This window comes from Mastomys coucha, unplaced genomic scaffold (assembly GCF_008632895.1).
Source record: "Mastomys coucha isolate ucsf_1 unplaced genomic scaffold, UCSF_Mcou_1 pScaffold21, whole genome shotgun sequence".
In the NCBI taxonomy this organism is placed as follows: Eukaryota; Metazoa; Chordata; class Mammalia; order Rodentia; family Muridae; genus Mastomys; species Mastomys coucha.
This window is the reverse complement of record NW_022196904.1, coordinates 23,335,617-23,351,482: the sequence shown is the minus strand read 5'-3', so window position 1 is coordinate 23,351,482 and position 15,866 is coordinate 23,335,617. Positions and strand designations below refer to the sequence as shown.

At 44.6% G+C, this 15,866-nt stretch overlaps 2 protein-coding genes and 1 long non-coding RNA gene across 5 annotated transcripts in view; 1 reads left to right on the top strand and 2 right to left on the bottom strand.

Moving 5' to 3' along the window:
- Positions 1-15,866, bottom strand: part of LOC116100330 — a 108,470-nt gene that overhangs the window by 51,257 nt on the left and 41,347 nt on the right. The gene's annotated exons all lie outside the window — the stretch shown is intronic.
- LOC116101959 lies at positions 2,506-5,080 on the bottom strand. Its single transcript, XR_004122957.1, has 3 exons — positions 3,981-5,080; positions 3,208-3,286; positions 2,506-2,934 (listed from the first exon to the last, which is right to left on the bottom strand). It is a non-coding gene; the product is annotated as an uncharacterized LOC116101959 (long non-coding RNA).
- Positions 7,566-15,866, top strand: part of LOC116101951 (zinc finger protein 569) — a 23,626-nt gene continuing 15,325 nt past the window's right edge. The window contains exons 1-2 of one of the 3 annotated variants that reach the window (XM_031386016.1): positions 7,566-7,854; positions 9,846-10,025. The gene's annotated coding sequence lies outside the window, so the exon portion shown is untranslated. Of the gene's footprint in view, positions 7,963-8,001; positions 8,112-9,845; positions 10,026-15,866 lie in introns of those variants that run through there. The other 2 variants (XM_031386017.1, XM_031386018.1) reach the window with 2 other exon arrangements.

Below are 15,866 nucleotides of genomic sequence, written 5' to 3'. Positions count from 1 at the left end.
AAAAAAAAAAAACAAAAAGAAAAGAAAAAAGAAAGAAAGAAAGAAAGAAAGAAAGAAAGAAAGAAAGAAAGAAACAAAGTGTCCTTCAGGCTTGCTTGCAGCCCAATCTTATTCTTTAATTTGCTTTTTAAAGATGTATTTATCTTATTCTTATGAGTATACTGTTGCTGTCTTCAGACACACCAGAAGAGGGCATCGGATCCTATGACAGATGGCTGTGAGCCACCATGTGGTGGCTGGGAATTGAACTCAGGACCTCTGGAAGAGCAGCTGGTGCTCTTAACTGCTGAGCCATGTCTCCAGCCCCCAATCTTATTCTTAATTGAGGCTTCCTTCTCTCAGATGACTTTAGCTTGTGTTGAGTTGACATAAAACTGGCCAGCACACTCACCCAGAGACACCAGGATTCCATAGTTCTCCAACATCACATGACTGTACAAATGCCTTTGAGAAGAATTCAGGCAATCCCATTCCTCTTGGGAGAAATCTATTGCCACATCTCTGAAGGTCACCAGCTCCTTAAGTAAAAGGAAGAAAAGGAAATAACTTCTGACTCACCATGTTCACCCTATTTACTCAGCACCCAGCACAAAATACTTCACTATTCATGCAACAGCTTCAACAATCATTCTTCTATCCAATAGAATAGGAATATGAGGATGCTCCCCGATACCACATCCCCAAATATGTAAGCCATGTTCCTTCTCAGGGCCTCAGCATTTCTCAGATCATTGTGAACAGTACTCCTATCTCAATTCCCTACTGCCCTAGTTATCATTGCTGTATGTGTGTATGTATGTATGTATGTACAAATGTACATATGTACACATGTATGTACATATGCTTTATGTGTGAGAATGTTTTGTTTGCATGCATGCCTGCACACCATGTTCATGTAGAACCCTCAGAGGCCAAAAGAAGGTGTTGGATATCCTGGGACTAGAGTTACAGATGGTTGTGAGCCACCACATGGGTGCTGAGAACCAAGCACCAGTCCTCTGCAAGAGCACTAAGTGCTCTTAACTACTGAGCTATCTCTCCAACCTCAAACCAGAAGTGGGCATGCTGAGGTTTGAGCCTAGGCCTTTGCATGGGCTAAGCAAGGGCTCTATCAGTGACTATATCCTCAGCTCTATACTTTATTTTTTTAGACAGGGTTTCATGCATCCCTGAATGGCTAGCCTCAGATTCTCTGTGTCCCTGAGCTCTTGATTCTCCTGCCTCTACCTTGAGAGTGCTAGGATTACAAGTGTGCACTATCACACCTGGTTTATGAGGTCCTGGGGTCCAGAGTTTTGTGCACACTAGGCAGATACTCTACCAACGGAGCTCCATTCACAGCCCTCTGCTTGCTTTATTTATTGTGTGTCCCTTTCCCCAGTGGCTGAAATGTAACACCACGGGACAGTGCATTTGCTTTGGTCCCTGCTGTCTTCCCAGTGGTGCAAAAGTACTGGCACTCACGAGGCATTGAGATACTCACCAATTTGAATGAATTAATCAATGAATGAATGAATAAATGAAGGGTTGAACATTTCAAGCTTGGGGTGGGGAGCGCTGGAGAGATGGCTGCTCTTCCAGAGGACCTGAGTTCAATTCCCAGCAACCACATGGTGGCTCACAACCATCTGTAATGGGATCTGATGCCCTTTTCTGGTGTGTCTGAAGACAGCTACAGTATACTCATATACATAAAATAAATCTTTTTTTTTTTTTTTTTTTTGAGACAGGGTTTCTCTGTATAGCTCTGGCTATCCTGGAACTCACTCTGTAGGCCAGGCTGGCCTCGAACTCAGAAATCTGCCTGCTAAGTGCTGGGATTAATGGCGTGCGCCACCACTGCCCGGCCATAAAATAAATCTTAAGGAAAAAAAAAGAAGCTCAAGGAGATGAGAACGGCCCACTGTTACTTGGCACAGCTCTGAAAACTGTGTACAGACTGGACAGAGCCAATTGTTTTTGTGTACAGAAATGGAAGCTTCATTTCTAATTTTGCTTCTGTCTCCAGGGGGCAGGGCAGAGTTCTTAAAGATGTGGAGCTAAGCTATGATTCAGTTGCACTCCAGATTTCTTCATGTGAAAAACCCCAAACAGCAACAACAGCAACAATAAGCCATACATACTTTCCCATTCTTTTTTTTTTTTTTAAGATTTATTTTTAATTGTGTCTGTGTGTAGACATGAGTGCAGGTACCTGTGGAGGCCAGAAGGGGGCGTCAGAAATCCCTTAGAGCTGGAGTGCTTCAGTCGTGAGCTGCCTGACATGGGGACTGGAAACCTCTGCAAGAGCAGTCCCTCTCGCCTTTACCCTCCGCCTTTACAATCAACAAAAAATAACCACAAGGTTGGTCGCAGGCAGCTCAGTGGCAAAAATACTTGCCTCCCATGCTCAAGGCCCTGAGTTTCATTACCAGTGCTGCATTTTTTTTCTTCTTTTTCTTTTTTTCTGAGACAGGGTTTCTCTGTATAGTCTTGGTTGTTCTGGACCGGGCTGGCCTCGAACTCAGAAAAATCCGCCCACCTCTGCCTCCCAAGTGCTGGGATTAAAGGTGTGTGCCACCACTGCCTGGCCAGCGCTACATTTTTTAAAAAATGTAGCATTTAAATCCCAAATTCACAATTAATTTGTCCCATAACAAATGATGATAATGGACTTAGCCTTTCCACATGTAGAGTCAACCAACAGTGATGGAAATGTTGCAGGCAGCTGGGCATGGTGTGTGGCAGGAGAATTTCAAGTTTAAGAAGCCTAATGCTGTCAGAGCAGGGATGAAGCAGATTGAAAGCCGAGAGCCAAGTTGGTCGACTGTAGCCACGATGCACGTGGGAGATGACAGTTCAACATGGGAAGGAAGTGGTGTGGTCAGTGGAAAGTAGTCTGGTTCTAGCTCTGTCTGCAGGTAGAACGGGCCCAGCTCCCCTGTGGAACGGTAGCTTGTGGAGTGGAGATAAGGAAGTCTGTGAGAGCTCCTTAATTCCCTGGTTTACTGCCCTGTTTCATCCTCAACCCATTCTGTTTATTCTCAACAGCGAGAGAGACCCTACTCAAGGGAGCATCAGATCACACCACCTCCCACTCCCGGATTTCACTCAGCTGGAAGACCTTTGCTCTTGCGATAGCTACTCTGCAACCACAGGAACACACTCACTCTGCATATAGGAAAGTCAAGCTCGGGAATGAGAGCTAGCTGGGTGGAGTGCCTATACCTTTAATGCCAGCAGTCATGAGGCTGGAGCAGGTGGTACATCGTGAATTTAAGGCCTACATGGTCTACGCAGTCAGACCCTGTATCCAAGGGGAGTAAAAAGGGTTTAGATGCACAGAGAGTATTTTAAGCCATGAGACAAGATGAAATTACTAAAGCAGCCAGTGTAGATAAAAGAGGAAGGGGCCCAGAACTAAATCTGTGGTTCCTAGTGTTCTTAGAATTTGTACATGTATGATGATGTCTGCAAAGTATCTAGAATTAAGCTGGCCTTTATATTAAGTAAGGGGGAATAGCATGCCAAGAAGAGGGCATAGTATGTGTAAGACCAGGCATCACAAATGTATATAGGCCTGGGAGGTGGCTCACAGTTAAGACCATTGCTATGCTCTTACAGAGAACCCAAATTCAGTTTCCAGCATTCTGGTCGGGTGGCTCAGAATTGAGTGCCGTATCCTCAGCACTAGAGGATCTGACTCCCTCTTCTGGCATGTGTGGGCCGTGGCACACAGGTGGCACACACACAGATAAACACACACACGCTTTTGAAGAAAGACAAAAATCTACAAATTATGTTTTAAAAAATTTAAGGTAGTGAGCTGACCGAATGACTTTCACACAGAGCAAAAGAAATTAAGATAAAATCAAGTGAGAGAGCCAGGGCTAGGAGTCACAGGCTGGACACCCCAAATCACTTCAGTAGCAGGGATGTTAATGTCAGCTTACTTTGAAAGGTGGGAAGGGAATTAAAGGAGAGAGAATACACCAGCTCACCCGGTGCACGGCTTTATGAAGTCTGACAGCCATTCTTCCTCTCAGCTCCTCCTACAAAATGGTGATCCGGGCTAACTGAGGATGGGAAAAGAACACAGCAAACTTGGCGTTCCTCTCAGAATCCACATTACCTACCATCTTACGTTTCTTCCTCCTGTTGCAACCTTCCCTTCTGTAAACAGAGTTGGCAGAGACATAGCAACTTGCTTGCTACAATATAATCCATGCTTAAGTCATTTCCAATTTATTTCTCAGGCAGCAAATTTACAGAGCTTACGGAGATGAGTGATTGTTTAGATAAAGATACACCTCGAATAAATAAGTCACTAAGATTAAATAAACTTAGCCAACCATACTTCTCTCCAATAGAAGAGTGAGTCCAAAACTTGGCTTTCTTGAAAACCCACTGGGTGGAGCTGGAGAGATGGCTCAGTGGTTAAGAGCACTGATTGCTCTTCCGGAGGTCTAGAGTTCAAATCCCAGCAACCCCATCTGTAATGAGATCTGATTCCCTCTTCTGGTGTGTCTGAAGACAGCTACAGTGTACTCACATATATTAGATAAATAAATCTGAAAGAAAAGAGAAGACACTGGGTGACAGTTTCAGGACACTCACATACCCAAAGTCTAAAAGACGACATTGCCAGCCACTGTCACACACATGCCACAGTGAAAGGCCATGGATGTTCACCCTCTCCTACAGCTCCAAATCTCCACATCTCAGACGCTCTGGTGCCACAGGCTGGCATCACTAACAACGGTCTTACATCCTAGTCACATTGAGGCTCCACGACTGTGCACAAGGGGGAAAGGGAAAGTTACCAGACATAGATTCACTCGCACATCGGGTGACAGAACTGTACCAACCACTTCTTACTCCCAGGGACGCCCAGTAGGCCGGACGACCAGAGTCCAAGAGACACGCAGGCCACTCCCCGGACACTTCCCTTCTTCTCTGAAGGCTCTGGAATCTCCTCCACTCCAGCTGCCACACCCGCTGCCCTTAAGTTGGAGAATCTAGCCTCCAGGTAGGAGGGGGAAGGGAAAGAAGCTCCTCTGTTGCCTGGGCTCCCGGAGGACACAAAGAGGCGACGGCCCAGCTCCCGGGGAGCTGGGGCCATTGGGAAATGTAGTCCGGACAGTAAAGACCAAAGCACCACGGAGTTCAGCGGGACTGACAAGTTCCAAAGTCTCTACTCACCGCCAAACCACGTGAATAAAGACACACCCATGTACATAAAATAAAATAAACTGAAAATATATCTAATTATTTTTACTTTTTATGTGTATGAGTATTTTTGCCGACATCTTTGTACGCATACAATGAGCATGCCTGGTTGCCAGGAGAGGCCAGAGGAGGGCGTAGGTTCCCAGCGTGCTCTTAATTGCTGAGCCTTTTCTCTAGTCCCTTCACTGATCTTTTTGTGGGATGGAACCCAGGTCGTCAAGCATGCCACGCAAGCACTCTGCTACTCAGCCATGTCCTCCATAGTGTTTTCATCTGACTCTGTACTTCATTCAAACACATAGCATTTTTCTTCAGGAAAAATTTCACGATTTTGAGAATAACACCTAACTCTCTGAGTGTGTACGTGCATACGCTTTTCTCTGAGTGTAACTGTGGAATACATGATGTGCTGGGTTAGGCAAATGTTTCCGTGCTTGTGTTCACAGTATATATGATGTTTAAATGTGCTGTGATAGGAACAGATTAGTGGAGAGTGTAAGATTGAGTCGGACAAACGTTGAAGGATTAGAATAATGGATACGTGTTTGTGTATGGAATTCTCCTCTGTGGTGTCTGATAAGAAACCAACACGGTATGGGAGAAGCTATCTGTGGTGCTGGGATAGACAGAAAATAAAAGTTAAAGGGTGGGAGTGGGCCTGTGAAACAGAAGCAGGCCGGCTTCTCTGAGCTTGAGGCCGGTCTGGTCTACATGTCAAGCAAGCGATGGCAAATTCAAGAAGTTTAGTTGACAGCAACAATATTACAAAAGGAAAAGAGAAACAAAGTACTGCTTAGTGTTCTATACTCTGTGTGAAATAAAATAGTGTTGCTTAAATGCTATGATAAAGGAACTGTGTACGCCACGCTCTCTAAAGCAGGGACTGGAGAGACAGCTTAGGAATCAAGAGTATTTGTTGCTCTTGAAGAGGACCCGTACTTCATTCCCAGAACTCTCAGGGAGTGGCTCACAAGCACAGGCCACTCCAGTTTCAGGGAATCGGATGCCCCCTTCAGGTCTCTCTGTGTACTGCATGCATGAACTGCAGGCAAAATGCTCAAAACACATGAAGTAGAAATAAATAAACCTTAAAAACAAAACAAAACAACTCTGGGGCTGGTGAGATGACTCAGCAGGTAAGAGCACCGACTACTCTTCCGGAGGTCCTGAGTTCAGATCCCAGCCACCACATGGTGGCTCACAACCATCTGTAATGAGATCGGATGCCCTCTTCTGGTGTGTCTGAGGACAGCTACAGTGTACTTATGTATAATAATAAATAAATCTTTGGGCTTGAGTGAGCAGGCCGAGTTGACCAGAATGAGTGGGGCCGACCGGAGCGAGGAGAGGTCCTAACAACTACATGAAGGCTCACAACTACACTGTACTCATATACATAAAATAAATAAATAAATCTTTAAAAAACCCAACAACCTTGCTTATTAAAGAGTATTGTCAGGAAAATAAAAGGGCAAATTACTCCTACAGCATGGGTGGAAAGTACTTGTAAAACATATATCTAATAACGTCCCCTCCCCAGTGGTGATTGTCTTTGTTTTGTTGGATCTCAGGGTCTTATGCACACAAAGCAAGCACTCTACCGCCTAGGCTACATTCCCAATTCCTACTAGGGATTGAAATAAATGAAAAACTCTAGCTAATAAGACAATCAAAAGCAAAATTTAAAAACGAGCACAGATTTTGTATAGACGTTTCTCCAAAGAACATGTGTATTGTCTAGCAAGCAGCTGAAAAGTTGCCCAATACCATTTGCAATTAGATTATTAGATAACGAAAGGTGTGAGGACGGAAGGGAAGGATGGAGAGAGAGTGGCTGACTGGTTCAAGGGTCTAGCTGACTAGTAAATGGCTCCGTTTCCTTAGGATCTAGTTAGTACGTAGACATTACCCAGCTATGGTGTTTACAATCCTACGTTATTAGTCCAGTAACACTGTGGGTCAGAACAAGGAGTCTACGGAGTATAGACAAAAGCATGTGTCTGACAAAATTGGAGGATCGCAATGAAACGCTGTAGAGTACATACAACCATGATCACAGAAGTGATTGCAAATTCAGTCTTAAACGTCACTGAACTTCAAGGTCTCCATAAACGCCACACCCTGAGCCCATAGTCTAGTTCTCCTACACGCATATTCAGGTAACTCCACCTTCTGCTAGCTACCAAGAGTTTGTGACTCCGGAGGACCATCCCATCATAAAGGGGTGATGGGATGCTCCGGGGACAGCCCTGATCCAAGGAAGCTAAACAAACTCAGCCGTGCTTCCTTCCTAGCTCAGAATCCTTCCCTAACTCTGAGATTCTCAGAGCCAAGGGCCAGTTTTTCATTTGGGTAAGCACAGGTCTCGGGCCGCGAAGGGCTCTGGGAAATGTAGTTCAAAGCAAGAAAGCAACGGATCCTTTCGGATTCTTCTCAGTTGCAAGTTGCACCCCCAGGCTGTGAACGCCAGGCCGCCGGGAAGCCGCTGCTACAAAACCCGGCCAGGCCCAAGCCGATCCCCCTGCCGCAGCGCAGCTCCCGTACCCGAGCCGTGGCCACTCTCCCGGCTCGCACACCGAAGGCCAGACCCGCCCGGCGAGCCGCGGGGCCCTCTGGGAAGTGCTACCCTGCGTCTAACGGACCCAGGTTTGTGGATCTTCTTTCCCAGCTCAGCCGCGCCCTGCCGTAGCCCGGGGGCTGTGCGCTTTGGGCGGCGTCGGGGTGTGGGATCTAGACCGGTAGCCCGGCTCAGCGGTGAGTCCCGGAAGCCGCGAGCTCGGAGGCCAGGACTCTTTGTGCTGGGTGGAAGCCGGGGCCCTGTAGAGCCGGCGCGAGTGTGGATGGAGGACAGGATGCTGGCGGTTTGCAGTAGCAGCAGCGGCAGCAGCAGCCGTGATGTGACTGTAATTTGCTCGTCATCCTTTATGTGCCTTTACGAACATGGGTGCACATGTGATGGCTGAGATAATGAATGAGTGAATGAATGAAAAACTCTGTGGGTGGAAGTTAGGCAGGTAGGAGGATTGTGTGGAGATGTGTGAAGACCATGTTTGAAGAAGTGCTACCTCTAGACGTTTATAGTAATTGAAAGTATTTTTATACGAAACATGAGTTTCCCCAGCACTTGACTGCTTTCGTGTATTGATAACTGTCTTGTGGACGTGTCAGGCGAAATCATTTGCTTTGCTGCCCAGCTCCATTCCCCAAATAGCAAGATACAGAAAAACCCAAAGACTAAAAATTATTCAGTTCTAGTCATGCAGCTCCTGACAAATTTACTTCTTTACACTCGTTGTGAGTATGAACACATGCATTTATGTGCTCATATAAAGAGCATGGCAGCTTAAAAGAGCAGTAATATCATATATACAGTTCTGTAACTTACAGCTCTTATTTAACAATTGATAGGGTTAACATATTGACATCAACAATTACAAATGACAAATGTATACCATTTAAACATATATATATATTATATATATGTATATATCCTGAATAATTTCTTTTTTCAACCTCTTGAAGTTACAAACCAAGTTCGTGAGAAGCTGTTTGGCAATGCTGTGGTGTACCCCGTTTCCTCCCTTGTACCTCCCCTTGTTTCTTCCCTCCCTTCTGGTGGTTTTTAGAGGTGGAATTGATATGTTAACAAACATATCCTTATTAAAACCTCCCAAAATCTAAATACGTGTTTCCAATGCAAAGTTGTAACATCCTACAATATTTTTTTGTTTTTAACATCATACAATATTTTATTGTTTGTTTTGTTTTTTGAGACAGGGTTTCTCTGTGTAGCCCTGGCTGTCCTGGAACTCACTCTATAGACCAGGCTGGCCTCGAACTCAGAAATTGCCTGCCTCTGCCTCCCAAGTGCTGGGATTAAAGGTGTATGCTACCATGCCCCGCTAACATCCTACAATATTACTGCAATAATCAATGCATCAATAGTTAAGTCATTGGAGTAGAGATACACCCTAGATAACAATGAATACTGTAACAGTAGTTTTTACCTTCACAGTTATAAAATAAAATTGAGGTTGCAGTGAGAGACCAAATCTTTTGGGTTCAGACTCCATCTTAGAGAACCTGACCTAAGGTTGAACTTCAAGTTTACTAACAGGCCATCAGTTTCCAGGCTACCCCCAACAAGACCTGTGTCTACCAGTTTCCAGGTTACCCCCCAACAAAACCTGCATCTAGCACCAGATTCTAGGTTCTTCCCCAATAAATCTGCACCTCCAGGTTCCAAGGCTGCCCTTGACATTTCACTTCCTAACAACCACCATTAGGAGAAACAAAGAAGTTAAGTTTATGGTTTAGCTCCCAGCACCAGCCAGTTATGTTAGAGACCGCAGTTGCCCTCTACCCCAGTCAGATGTGTACCAAGCTAGATACCCCTTCTTTTCTCTATAAATGCTTGCCTGAAACTAGGTTCAGGGCTCTACTTTCCTACTGTGTCGGGGTTGGCAGGGAGTTCAAGCTCGAGACTCTAATGCAATTGCATTAGATTAGGCTCCTGGGTGGTCTTTTGGGGTTCATGAAGGTTTCATGGTACAACAGCAGTACTTGTTACCCAAATCAAGCATTTAAATAAAGATCTTTTTTGCAATTTGTCTTCTAAGGTGGTGCTCTGTTTTCAGCTCTCATTTTTCAGAGTTCTTCCTGCGCTGAGGAACCTTTTATAAACTCGATATTTATTGAATGTTGGACATATATCAGTCAGTGGTTGGTGCATGGGATATAGCAGCGGACAAAAGAAGCAACCCTCTCCCCCCAGCTATCACGATGCTAATGTTGTCGAGGACCAGATAATAAACAAAGTAAGTAAATATGAACTATATCAGATGCTGAAGGGTAAAAAGTCAAAATAGGAGGCTATTTAGAATTAGAGATGGGAAGTAGAGTCTAGACTCTAGACAGAGGGCCAGGGAAGACATAGAAAAAGAGCCATAGATGATGGAAGGAATGCAGTGAGGTTCGAGTACAACCAAGGAAGGGTTATTCCATACAGGAAGAATGCAGCTGTCAAGGTTTTCTTGCCTGCTCTGATGAACACACTGGCAGTGGCTGAAACAGCCAAGGAGGGGGGAAGACCAGTGGGGGAGTGGGGAGCAGAGGAAGTTGGGCTTTGTAGACCACAGTACCTTGAGTGCGATGGGAGGTATTTTGAACATGTGAATAATAATATATCTGCTCAATGGCAGCTTTCGCTGCTCTAGTGACAGCTGGAAAAGGAATGAAGTAGGGTAGGCGTGAGGCAGAAAGACCAATTAGGAAAGTCTTAGAATAGTCCAAGGGAAATATGTTGGAGATCTGGACCAGCAGTAGTGAGTGACAAGAGATACACTCAATACAGCGTAAAACAGAGCCACAAGGTGGCTGCGCGAACAGAGCCAGCTTGTGACTGTAACAAGATGGCACAGTGTTTATTCATATACTGCAAATATAAGTTAAGAATTCAATTCTTTTTTGGTTGTTTTGTTTGTTATTTGAGACAGGCTTTCTCAGTGTAGCCCTGGCTGCCCCAGAACTCGCTCTGTAGATCAGGCTGGCCTAGAACTCAGAGATCTGCCTGCCTCTGACTCCCAAGTACTGGGATTATAGATATGTGCCATCACCGTCTAGCTAAGAGCTCAATTCTTGAAAATGGAGGGGGATCTTACTTGAGGAGAAAACAAAATTCTGGTTTGGGATATAGTATGTACAGTGTGATATGTTTGTTCAAATTGAAATGTCACATTGGCAGTTGTAATATATAAGTGTGACATTCAGAAGACCTGGGATGGGACATTATCATCATAAATGATACTGAAAACAGAAGAATGAATGAGAACACTTAAGACAGAAAAGATAGAGGTGAAAGACTGGGGGTCACTCTAACATGACATCTGACAAGTAGTGGAGAATCAGTAAAAATGGCTGACAGAGACTAGCTAGAACAGTCAGAGGAAACTAGGTCAATGTGGTGTTATCCTTGACACAGGAACACGTCTATTTTAATGAAAATGGTGTCAATATATAGAGAGGGTTTTGAAGACTAAGAAAGATGATGCACTGAATTTAGCAACATATAATTCACTGGTGTCTTGGAAAGAAGTTCTGTGGATTATGGAGCCAAGGAGAATAAGAGAAAAAAACCTGAAGAGATCAAATTCAGACAGCTCTTAATAAATCCACCCCCATATAATACACATACACCAAAAAAAGTAAATATGATTAAAATACACTGGAGGAAATTCTCAGAGAACTAAGCAGGAATGAGGGAGATAAATGTATGCCCTTATGTAGTCAGAGTACATAGGATCAGAGGGCAGAGTGTGTCTTAGCTTGGGAGATGTTCACACTAGGAGAGGAGAAGAGGAGGAGGAAGACGAAAAGGAGGAGGGGAAGGAGGGAGAGGAAGAAAAGGAGGGAGAGGGGAGGAAGAGGAGGAAGAAGAAGAAGAAGGGGAGGAAGAGAAGGAGGAGAGGGGAGGAAGAGGAGGAGGAGGGGAGGGTGGAAGAGGAAGAAGAGGAAGAGGAACAGGGGAGGGAGGAAGAAGAGAAATTAACTGAGCAAGAGACAGGCTGTGCTGGTGGGAGCTTGTAAACTCTCTTCACACTTGATGGTGACTAGACTGCAGGAAGCCCAGCCTGTCTCAGCTGAGAGACTGGAAAGAGGTGTTAGGGCTTTGAAGAGAAAGAAAAACAAAACAAACATAAAACCACATCAGCACTTGAAGCAAGCAGGAATAATGTGAAAGAGAGGCAAGGAAATCTTCAGTTAAAATGAATTGATATTTTTACTGTAGATTTTTGAGAAAGCTTTATCTTGTAATTGGGCATGGTGGTGTACACCTTTAATCTCAGCACTGGGGAGGCAGAGGCAGGCAGATCTCTGTAGGTTCAAGGCCAGCCCGGTCTCCAGAGTGAGTTTCAGGACAGCCAGGACTACACAGAGTAAGCCTGTCTTGAAAAAATGTGAATGATGATGATGATGATGCTTGTAAAAGAGAGTCCTATGGAATCAATTTAATGTCTCTTAATCCTATAAAAGGAAAAAAATTCCCTCTTTTTTATATAAACTGTCCTTAATTTTTTTTTTAAAGATTTTATTTATTTATTATATGTATACAATGTAGCTGTCTTCAGACTCTCCAGAAGAGGAAGTCAGATCTCTTGTTACAGATGGTTGTGAGCCACCATGTGGTTGCTGGGATTTGAACTCAGGACCTTTGGAAGAGCAGTTGGTGCTCTTAACCACTGAGCCATCTCTCCAGCCCCAACTGTCCTTAATTTTAAAAATTGATGAGAGAATTGTTTTCTTTAGGAAAAGACTTCAGTTATAATAACAGAAGAAATGACAGTGACAGTCACTTTTTTTTCTTTCGTTTTTTTTTTTTTTTTCTTGAGAAATAGTCTTGCCATGTAGCCCAGGCCAGCCTCAAACTGGTCACTTGCATCACCTCCAGCTTTGTTCTGTTTACAAGAACCCTGACAACTGGAAGTGGAGACTCTCCGACTTGTCCCCTTATGCCACCCTCTTCCAGGCTCCAGCAATCTTCTTTGTCTTTCATTGCCTTCCTAGTTTCATGTCTTGGTTTGCTCAGTTCAAGACTGATAATCCAGGCTGGGGAGGCGGCTTAGTGAGGAAGGCCACTTGTTGCTCTTGCAGAGAACCCACGCTGGGTTTCCAGCTGCTACATAGCTAGCAACTGCCTGTAACTTCCATTCCAGAGGATACAAGGATACTGCACACATAGGATGCACAAATATACATGCAGACAAAATACCCATACACATAAAATACAAATACCCTGCCTCTTCTCTGAAGCAGGATTTTTTCTGTCCTGGAATTCACTCTATAGACCAGACTCTACAGCCTGCCTGTCTCTGCCTCCCAAGTGCTAGGATTAAAGGTGTGTGCACCATGGCACAGCAGAAATTACTTTTATTTATGTGCATCTAACTGTCTTTGTGTACACTATGTCTGTAAATGCCTGCAGGGGCCTGAGGTGGGTGTCCAAGCCGGTAGAACTGGAGTTAGTTACAGGTGGTTGTAGCCATCTGGTGCAGGCCCTGGGAACTGAACCTGAGTCCTTTGTCAGAGAAGCACATGCTCTTAACCACTGTGACATCTCTCCAGCCACCCTCTGGCATCTCTTAGTAAGGCCTTGCTTGTATTACCATTCTATACTCACTGATTTTAACATGTCTTTGCAATTACTCTCTACTTGAAGTTCACATTCCTTACCTTTGGTAACCCTTCCAGGTGGTCTCTGAGTCCTTTGACATACCCCCAAGAGTCTTATAATTTCTAGTACTTGTGTTAGGACCAGTTATTCATTTTGAACATTTCCTGCTCTAGGCATGAAATCAGTATTTTCTGTATGGTAGCCTGATTCTTCTTAGTTTAAAATAACATTTTAAGACCATAATCAGAGCTGGAGAGGTTGCTGAGGGGTTAGGGGCGCACGCTGTCCTTGTAGAGGACCTGAGTGTGGTTCCCAGCACTCAACATTAGGCAGCTCCGAACTGCCTGCAACTCCAGCTACAGGTGACCAGATACCTCTCTGTGCTCCTCCACTGTGTGCCCCCCACACACACGTAATAATTAAAATAAAAAAGATAATGGCTTTTAGTCATATTTTTAAAAAGTCAATTTAGTCATATTTTAAATCATTCTTTTGTTTTCTGTCTCTATATAGGCCTGGCTGTTCTGGAACTCACTCTGTAGACCAGGCTGGCCTTGAACTCAGAAGTCCGCCTGCCTCTGCCTCCCAAGTGCCACCATTAAAAGGCATGCACCACCACTGCCCGGCCTTGTTTTCTGTGTGTGTGTGTGTGTGTGTATGTATGCAAAACTAGGAATTTTTTATTTGTTTGTTTGTTTGTTTTTTGGTTTTTCGAGACAGGGTTTCTCTGTGTAGCCCTGGCTGTCCTGGAACTCATTCTGTAGACTAGGCTGGCCTCGAACTCAGAAATACACCTGCCTCTGTTTCCCAAGTGCTGGGATTAAAGGCGCACTGCCCTCTGGAAATTTTTTTTAAAGATTTTTATTTATTATTATGCATAAGTACACTGTAGCTGTCTTCAGACCACTAGAAGAGGACATCAGATCTCATTACAGATGGTTGTGAGCCACCATGTGGTTGCTGGGATTTGAACTCAGGACCTTCGGAAGAGCAGTCGGTGCTCTTACCTGCTGAGCCATCTTACAAGCCACCAGAATTTTTTTTTTAACAGTTTAAGATAACTAAATGTATATTTACCCACTTACCACTTACAGTATGATAGTGTGGCTACCTCAGACTGTCGGGTGATATAAATAATGATTCAGAGGCTTTTTAATATTTTATTTAAAGCATAGGCCTTTCACCCAGGGCAGCCCCCCAGCTAACCCAGCACTATGTCTCACCACGTGGCTAGCTCTACCCTCCGCTCTGGTCCCTCCGTGTCCACCTCCAAGTCCACTTGCTGAATCTTCTGAGTCTCATTTCTTTTCCCAGAACCCCTCTCCTGGAAGATCCACCCTCCACTTCCTGCCCCGCTATTGGCTGTCAAATCTTTATTACAGGCAATCAGATTGCCCTAAGCAAATGGGTAAGAACGAATATTTACAAAATAGAAAACCCAATAACAGAATCCTGCCAGCATTTAGCTCTCTGCCAGCACAGAATTAACAATGGAATATACAGAGACACAACTTCAGACAATACACCACAACAAAAATATAATTTATTTTTTTTAAAAGGTAAGCCAGGTATGGTAGTGCACATCTTTACTCCTAGCAATAGGGAGGCAGAGGCAGGCATATTTTTGTGAGTTTCAGGCCAGTCTGCTCTATATAGCAAGTCCCAGTCCTGCCTGGACTGTGTAGTAAGATCCTGTGTTCTCTCCTCTCACCTCTGTGCTCCTTCTGCTGTGCTCATAGACCCAGCAGGTTCCAGGATGTGTGCAGCCTTCCCCCCCTCTGTACGAATCCTGTCCTGTCACAGGGCAGCTCTTCTGAGTCTGACCCTTCCCAGGCTCCATGAGGACTTCTAGACCCAGAAGGCCCTGGGGAAAGACTGGCAAACCCCAGAACCACAGGGATACGTCCAGGCAGCCACACCGGACCCCAGCTGACCTGTTTGGGAAAACTTACAAATAAATGTTAATTGCATTGGGAAAAAATTAATAAAATAAAATATATATATATATACAGGTTGTAAATCACCATAATACAATGCTAGACCATTTTTATTCCTGCTAAGAGAAACATGTCCCTAATGACATCTCCTGACTCCAACCAGTCTAGTGAGCCACTGACCTGGAATGGTTTGTCCATCCCATACACTTAATATAAATGAGGTCACAGTGTGTGTCACCTTTTCTGACTGACGCCAGCTACTTGGAACTTTTTGGGGGCTTATCATTTTGTAGCAGATAGATAGACATTAAGTTTATACCATTATTTTTAGTGTTCCCAGATAGAATTACAGGGCTTTGCAACTGCAAAGTTGTCTCAGTGGTCAAGGTTAGCATGTGGTTGTCAGCTCTCTGTCACCATGCGAGCCTCGGGGTAAACTCAGGTTGCCAGGCTTGGCAGCAGGCGCCTTTACCCACTGAGCCACCTTGCTGTCCCCCTCCCTCCCTTTCTCCCTCCCTCCCTCCCTCCCTTCCTTCCTTCCTCCTTTCCTC